General features: G+C 34.5%; 1 long non-coding RNA gene across 2 annotated transcripts; it reads right to left on the minus strand.

Moving 5' to 3' along the window:
• Positions 1-4560: 4560 nt before the first annotated feature.
• Positions 4561-7707, minus strand: LOC135300059 (uncharacterized). Of its 2 annotated transcripts, XR_010361931.1 has the most exons (5): positions 7650-7707; positions 7333-7432; positions 6082-6189; positions 5034-5141; positions 4561-4680 (listed from the first exon to the last, which is right to left on the minus strand). It is a non-coding gene; the product is annotated as an uncharacterized LOC135300059 (long non-coding RNA). The 2 variants fall into 2 exon arrangements; XR_010361930.1 differs by lacking the exon at positions 4561-4680 and having other exon boundaries at positions 4689-5141.
• Positions 7708-8395: the final 688 nt, after the last annotated feature.

Genomic DNA, 8395 nt, shown 5'->3' on the forward strand with positions numbered 1-8395 from the left:
AATTCTAAAATGGGCCCTATGAAAGACACATTATATCCTTTGTTGTTTGTAGGGGGCTTTAATACCTTGATAAGCAAATTCCTCCATTTTATTCACATAAAATACTTTATGACATAAAAGTATTATATGCTATATATTATATGCTATATATTTCACATACCAGTAAAATAAGAAGTTGAGTATTCTTTCATTGAATGACAAAATGTATGACAGTATTTAACTCTGAAGTATGTGCTAAGAAAAAGAGTTGGAGCATATATTGATTATTGCATTTAAATTTGGAATGAATTAGCATTTTTGATAAAAAATAAGGCTCACAATTTTTTAAGTATTATACAGCTTTGTATAAATAATAAAAATTATCAAAAAAATCTAATTACATACACTGAAATTATGCTGCAATTAAAGAGTGATAAGGTAGCATAAAATTCTTTTTAGAGGAAATCAAGATTCTTTATTAGTGGAATCTTATATCTGCCTAGATTTTATATCCTTCAACCTGCAGATACATAAAGGTGTTTATAGACCTGAAAGTGGTAGCCACTTAAAAATGTTCAAAAATTTCCACAGAAAAAAATTTATTGAGCTTTTAGCATATCACAAACTACATATACTTCTGCTCATATACTTTTGTACGTTATATGAAAAATTCTCCTTATTTTCCTCTCCAAAAAATCCCCATTGTATTTTTATCTTCTCATAAAACATTCACTAAAGCAAATAGAATATTCAGGTAGCAATATTCTATTTTATGTTTCCTGTACTTTGTAAAGGAGCTTTTTTTATTTTGATTTATGTTTCATTGCCCCCTGCTGTTTGATAAAGAACTTTTTTTTAAAGAATCAACATCTCAGTTTACTTTCTTTATTAATGAAAAAGGAATTGGATTTGAAATCATCTCCTCTAGTTATGATCTCAGATTCAATATGCACATTTTTTTAACCTGAAACACAGAAGCGTTCAAATAGTTCAGTCATTCAATTAAACTATTATGGAAATACTGCAAAAAGAAAAAAGTGCATTTGAGTGCCATTTCCTGTCTTACACAAAATAATTATAAGCTTTAATAATATTTTCATATGCAGCGTTTTGTCTGTTTTTAGTCTTGAGATACAGAATGCCTCATGTGAAAAAGGAGATTCCTTACATATGCAGATCTATTAGCCCCTGCTCCTTGAGAAGGATTCTTTGGTGCTTGATGAGACTTTTCACTTAGATATTCTCATCACCTGTCTAACATAGTTCCTTTCATTTCAAAAATTATTTACATGAGAAAGCTGAAGACCTTACTGATGTTCATTTCTTCTTCTGGAAGTTACACAGAAATTTTGCCCAAGCAATAATTTTTCACATGGATAAGATTATCTACAATACTTCTCCAGAGAGATCTTAATATTACAAACCTGGATATGACAGATATTGACTGTGTCCAGCAGCAAAAAATCTGTGTCTGTGTACCCTGTGAATGGTCCCCTTCTTCAATTAATCTCATGCTAGGGGGGCAATGGTTCTACCAAATGTTATTTTTTTGTTTTTAATAAATGAAATATATAGGCAATGACAGCAAAAACTTGGTGCAAAAGGCTTCCATAAGTCACAAAATCTCATCAGTGCCATTAGAATTGTGGGACTATATTTAAAGTTGTGTGTTTATTTTAAAAACTGATTTTGGAAAAGGTACTTGAGCTTCTAACCCAAATCCACAGATATTCTATGAGGCAACTGAAGCCCATGCAGAAGAATAGTGACATTTGTACCACTGCCACTACACCTAAGGGGTAGATCTACCAACATAAAGCCTGAAGAATCAGGCTTAAATCTAATTTATCTTGGCTGATGAGATAGCGTGAATTAAAACCTCTGGTGTCTGCCTGCACTAAACAGAGAGACCATGACTTACCCACAACACCTTCTTTTAGTAATATGTCATTTTATTTCAGTTTGTCAGAGGCAAACTAAGAACACAGACAATTAATTAGCTCAGATGACTTGGATGACTTGATAATTTGTCTAAGCCCTGAGGCTTCTTATTAAATATCCACAGTTTATAATGTACTACAGAGCTGGAATACCCAAGCCAGATCAGATGCTGTGTAGGTGTGTTACATCAGTACGAATGCTCAGCTCTATACAAGTTAATTTAGAATATTCCTTGCTTAAGGGAAAATGCAGCTACAGATAAAGCCACAAATGCATTTTTTTCTGCTTCTCAGCTAATCAGAATCACAAGTCCTTTTAGTGAAAAATATTTATATCCTCTATCTGCCCACATCACAGAAAAGTGAGGAACTAAGCTGATTGCCCAAAGAATTACTTCAAAATTACCAAATGCCAGAAAGATTTACTTCAAAAATAATTTTTGTATATTTTAGTAAGGCTTTTGATACTGACCCTCAAAGTGTCCTTCTTAACAAGTTGTCCTTGCTCATCCCAACTGTGGGATGAGCAAGTCAATGATGTGCTGGGCAGGACTGAATGACCAGGTTCAAAGGGATGTAGTGGGTGGGGCTGCAGCTGGCTGGGGACTGGTCTGCAGAGGTCAGTTCTAGGGACAGGTCTGTTCCTCATAAATCAGGAGCTGAATGTGCCTTGTAGTACAAGGAGTTGAGGGGTAACATTGCTCTCTGCATCTTCCCAAAGGGGAGAAGGGGAGAGGGAGGTGCTGAGCTCTGCTTCCTGGGACCCACGCACAGGACATATGTGTATTTTTCAAGTGGCAGGGAGGTTCAGACTGAATATTAGGAAGCATTGCTTTATTGGGAGGATGGCCAAACCTTGGATCAGGCAACTAGAAATGTTGCTGATGCCCCAAACATGTCAGTGTTTAAAAAACATTTGGATCCTCATAATATACTTTAACTTTTGGTCAGCCCTGAAATTATCAGGCAGTTGGACTAGATAATAACTGCAGGTCCTTCCAACTGAAATGTTCTGTTCTATTCTATTCTATTCTATTCTATTCTATTCTATTCTATTCTATTCTATTCTATTCTATTCTATTCTATTCTATTCCATTCCATTCCATTCCATTCCATTCCATTCCATTCCATTCTCATTCACACAACCAGCATCTATGTTTTGTCTGCAAGAAATGAAAAGGAGCTCAAGACAAATAACAAAACAGAGAAAGTCTCTGAAGGAGAATGAGAGGATAAGTTAGGAGAAAAAAAGAATGTTTAGGCTGGTGGAAGACTATAGCCACGTGCTTTCATGGAGGAAGGTACAAGGCAAAAACTTTGGAGAAACAAGAAGGTGACAACGGGAATTTGTGAGAGAAAAGAAGACAAATGGATACAGAGGCATGTACATGCTGAACAGCAGAAAAAAACCCTGTAGTCCAAGGTCTAGCCCTGGAATCTTTGGTAATAGTATTATGAATTTATGAGTCTGTGTCTTGTTCCTCTTGCAACACTCTCATTCAGTCATACATATCCACATATTTCAGCTTTTTTTGCAGACACACCCCACTGGATCCAAACTTCATATCCTTAAAATGGGAAATTCTATATTTACTTCTCCAGAAATTCCTCCTACAGTCTTTATTCTGGTTAGTGTTTCTTTGTTTTTCTGAAACAGAGAGCAATGTGTTTTAATGTTCTCAAATTTTGTTTAAAATATCTTGGTATAATTACCAACTAAGAATTTGTTTTCAGTTTTTTCCACAGCTGGAAATTGTTGATGGAAAAGCCTGAATGACAAATTATCATTGTTATTTATATAGAAAGTTTTAACATGTTAGTACAAATCAATGGTGTTAATGTTTTTCTCTTAACGTTCTGGCTGCAGCTTTATTGTTTTGAGGTTTATTGAATCTTATTTTTGAGTTCTGGAATCTATTTATGCAATTATTAAGCAACATAGCTATTGGCTATGAAACCTACTTCAATTCCATCTTATTTATAATTTTAAAATGAGCAGCATGCTACACAGATCTAAGATAGATCCTAAGTGTACATTTTCACATTAGGAATAATTTTCTAGTGAATTCTCTTCCTCACTGACACACTGCTCTGATTTTTCATTGTGATCATTACATTAATTTATTTTGTGAATCTTTCACAACTTTTTGAAATATGTGTTCTGTCTGGTTTTCTTCCTAGATATTTGACAGTTTTCCTAAGAACCATATTATTAGGAAATGTCTTTTTGTGCCACTTTAACATCTCAATATTTTTATAACTTTAGCATCGCAATACTTTTCTTTCTTTCTTTTAAGGATCTGTGCCTCTTAAAAGAGTTGTCTGTTCTTTATATATCCATACTTATTGTTTTTACTCCTTCTAGGCTATAGTACAAGTGTCAGAGATCATTTTCTTTACCAATATATATATATAAAATAAATTCGGTCAAATATGTTCCAAATCTGAGGCTGAGCTATGAAGAGGCTTGATGTCAGCTGTGGGTGTTATACAATACCATGAACACTACTGATCAGTTCTGTAGATATGAAGAATTCTATACCACAGCCTTTCTTTGATGCTAGTTCCAAATTTTCCTATTCTTTAACAAAGTTGAATGAAATAGAAAATCTTCCTAGTTTTTTTAGAAATGGAATAAGTAATCAGAAGAACTGGTTCTGTACAGGTTTTGTTTCTCTCAGTCACGTTCTTCTCTCTTGCAGTGCACCTGAGGTCTTGTAATCTTCCCTAACCATGCCAATTGTTCCAGCTGATTGGGTTGCTCATAGAAAAAATAAAAGAAGCTGTTTCCAGAATGTAATTTGGCACAATATTTTATTATCAAAATAATTGTGCAAGAATGCTTGTTATATACTTGTGAGGCATAAGGATTTATCTGAAATATTTCTCAGCTTACATAACCTATTCTTCCCAAAGAAGAAATTACACACAAACAATCATACATAAATATGTAAAAAACTGTGATGATATACAACAATAATAAACTAATATAGGTGTTGTATATCTGCCATTGCAGGTTGCACTTCAGAGATTTTTTTCTTTTCTGTTATTTGCAATAAAAAAAACATTCTTTTCATTAAGAAAAACAAAAAAAGTCATAATAAAGCAGCTCACCATAGCAACGTGTTTGACATGCTAGGCTGGGAATACGTTGAAGACACATCAGAACCAGTCCAGGTAGTGTCTGCTAATTTAGATTCTTTGAGTGAAATACATACATACCTGCATAAAATGGGGCAAAAGGCAAATACACTTATTATTGTTTTCTAAAAAGATTGATCCAGATCACAACCCTACTATTCCACATAAACTTCAAATAAACATTAAAAAATAGTCTTGGTTTCAACAGGCCGTGATGTAATCAATACGGGAATGAAAACCAGAGAAAAATCATTCTTTCTTGTGATGTTAGACAACAGTGGTTCACAGAAGTCTCACAGACAGGTGATAGAAATAGCATCTTATTTCCAAAAGGGAGTCAAATTTGTGATTAGCTGTGACTTTTACCCATGTAGAAGGAGAAAAACTATCAGCCTTCCATACATACTAAGAGAAAATATATCACATGGGTTTTTTTCACACTTATCTGCAGATATTTTAGTTCTATAAACAAGATTAGGCTCCATTTATAGAAGCCAAACATCATTATTTCAAAGCTAAGAGGGAATGATTTTGAACTGAAAGAAAGGAGGTTTAGATTAGCTATTAGGAAAAAAAAAAATTACTGTTGGGGTAGGGAAGCATTGGAAGAGGTTGCCCAGAGAAGTGAATGCCCCATCCCTAGAGGTGTTCAAGGCCAGGTTGGATGGAACTCTGAGCAACATGGTCTAGTAAAAGGTGTCACTGCCCATGGCAGAGTGGCTGGAACTAGATTATCTTTAATGTCCCCTCCAACTCAGGCCATTCTATGATCCTATGAATATTGATTTCTGCACATGCACCTTGTTATTGGGGTTTTTTTCCTGCATGACAGCTATAGGGTTAGGAGAAGTATTAAGATGCAATAAGCAAAGACACTGAAACAGTCTTGCCATACAATACATTGACTCAGAGAAGACTCTCTGCTTAGAGAATGTTTCCACCAGATTATTGTCAGCAGATAATTTAACTCATAGAGTTTGAATACAAACCATTCAGGGTGAAAGATGAAAGCCCATTTTACCTGTATTGTTGTTTACAGTCCTACTTGCCTCTCTTTGCAATATTTTCAGGATGAGAGCAGATGTGTGATAATACTATTTGAACCACACTGCTGTGGCAAGTTCAAGTGCTGAGTCAAAACAAAAAAAGTCTGTTCAGAAATATTTACTTCTTAAGTTTTGCATTAACATTTCAAGAGTTTCATCACAAAATCAGAGAATTCTCAGGTGTAAAAAGCCTGACGAAACTTCTGGAAATCATCTAGTCCAATTCCGCAGTAAGTTAGGTTCATGTGTGTTTGTTTGTTCAATTTATGTTTGAAAGTAGACTTCATTAGAAATGTTTGGGTTTTTTATTTTGGATTTGGGTAAAAAGCTGATTGACCTTTATCTATGGAATATATACTAAATGCACAGCCATGCTATATGTGCCAAAGCAAAAAGGACCACTTGTAGATGCTTATATAAACATATGTATCTATGTATATATGTAAAATCTGTAGACACATATATACACATACTGCTATTTGCGTGTGTGTATAGATACCTGTTAAGTGAGAAAAACATGGTTTCTGTGCAAGTGTAATAAAGAATGTAATAAATATTAAGAAAGTGAGGCAGCTGTATACGGTTTCTCATTTCTTCACCATTCAATGCATAATTCTAATATGCATTTCTGCTCAGTGTCAAAGGTTTACCCTGAATATAAAATTATTATTTTATTAATGAGGTTCTCTTTTAGCTTTTTATTATATGAGTTTACCCCCTGTCCTCTTTGTGGTCTGAAATACTTACTGCAGTTACAAAACTGCACAAGCTTTTGACAAACTCAGTCACAGTGAGAATTAGTCTTCATGATAGTCTCATTCCCATGCCTTTATTGATTCTTCCAGCTGTCAGTCACACAAATGATTGTCTCTACCCCATGGTTTTTTGCTGTGTCTTATTCAGAAAGACCTTTTTTTTAGGTGGAATTAAGTATTCATCCAGAAAAAGGTATCACAGCTACAAATTGCAAAGGTTCCATTTTAGGTGACTTGGTTGCTTTTGAGGCCATGACAGATCTTTATCTTTCTGTGTGATTTTAACAACTGGATCTTTCTGTTGATTAGGCAGATATACTTACTACACTCTCTGTGTAACATTCTAACTTGGTAAGGAAAACCTTTAGTACTTGGCCATGATGGCCTGTATGCTGAAGTCTCATTTCACCTTAAATTTTCTCACTGTTACACCCTGATAAAATTCCAGAGAACAAAGCCTGTGATACTTACATCCTTTCTTTTGTAAATGTGGTGGATTGATCTTGACCAGTAACCCAGGTGGGTTGACCTTGGTAGACTGCCAGGTATTCAGCAAGATGCTCTAGCAATCCTCTCCACAAACAAGACAAGGGAGAGAAAATATAACAAAAAGCTCATGGCTTAAGATAATGATAGGGAGATCACTAAGAAATTGCAGTCATGGGCTGATTAAACTGTACTTGAGTGAAATTAGTTTAGTTTGTTACCAGTTATTAAAGAGTAGGATAATGAGAAGTAAGAACAGATCTAAAAACACCTCCTCCCATCCCTCCCAGTTTCAGCCTCACTTTCAGCTTCTCCATGTTCTCCTCTCTGGTGGTGCAGGGGGGACTGGGAATGGGGGTTGTGGTCAGTTTGTCATAAATCCTGCCAGGAGCCTGCTCCTGCAAGGGCTTTTGTTGGGTCACAGCTTACTGTGAAGATTCTATAGTTTCATCCCAGCCAGATCCAATACAGTGACCAATAAAATACATGTCTAGAAGTGCTATGCTATTTACCACACCCAGGGATTATGCTCCAGCCAAAAAACTAATCCTTAGAGTGTTATTTAAAAATTATATAAGTCATTACTAAATTAAATAAATTAGCAAGTCAAGCACTTACATTTAGAATGATAGAATCTGCCATCATAAAATATTTTAAATCATGTTCAAAGCAAACAAAGTTATTTTTCAAAAGTTTTCTGATAGAAAGAGATATTTATTTCTTTGAACTCCTTACAATAAAGAAATTAATAAATTAAAAGAAAAAACATTAACAGAAAATAAACCCAACCAAACACAAACTTTTCCTGGAAACTTCAGCAAAGTTTTGGGGCTTTTTCTTTCTTTTTCTTTCCCTAAAGTACTGATTATTTTGTAACAGTCAAACAAAATAGATTTTGTAAAATACTAGAAGAAAAGCACAGGTATTATTACTGGTTTTTAATGATGATATAGAGTGATCAATTTTCTTTTGCAAATACAAAAATGTGAAGATTCACATTTTTCCTAAGTTGAAATTCACTAGGGATTTAAGAATGTATTCAAAACTG

Source organism: Passer domesticus, chromosome 4, assembly GCF_036417665.1.
Source record: "Passer domesticus isolate bPasDom1 chromosome 4, bPasDom1.hap1, whole genome shotgun sequence".
In the NCBI taxonomy this organism is placed as follows: Eukaryota; Metazoa; Chordata; class Aves; order Passeriformes; family Passeridae; genus Passer; species Passer domesticus.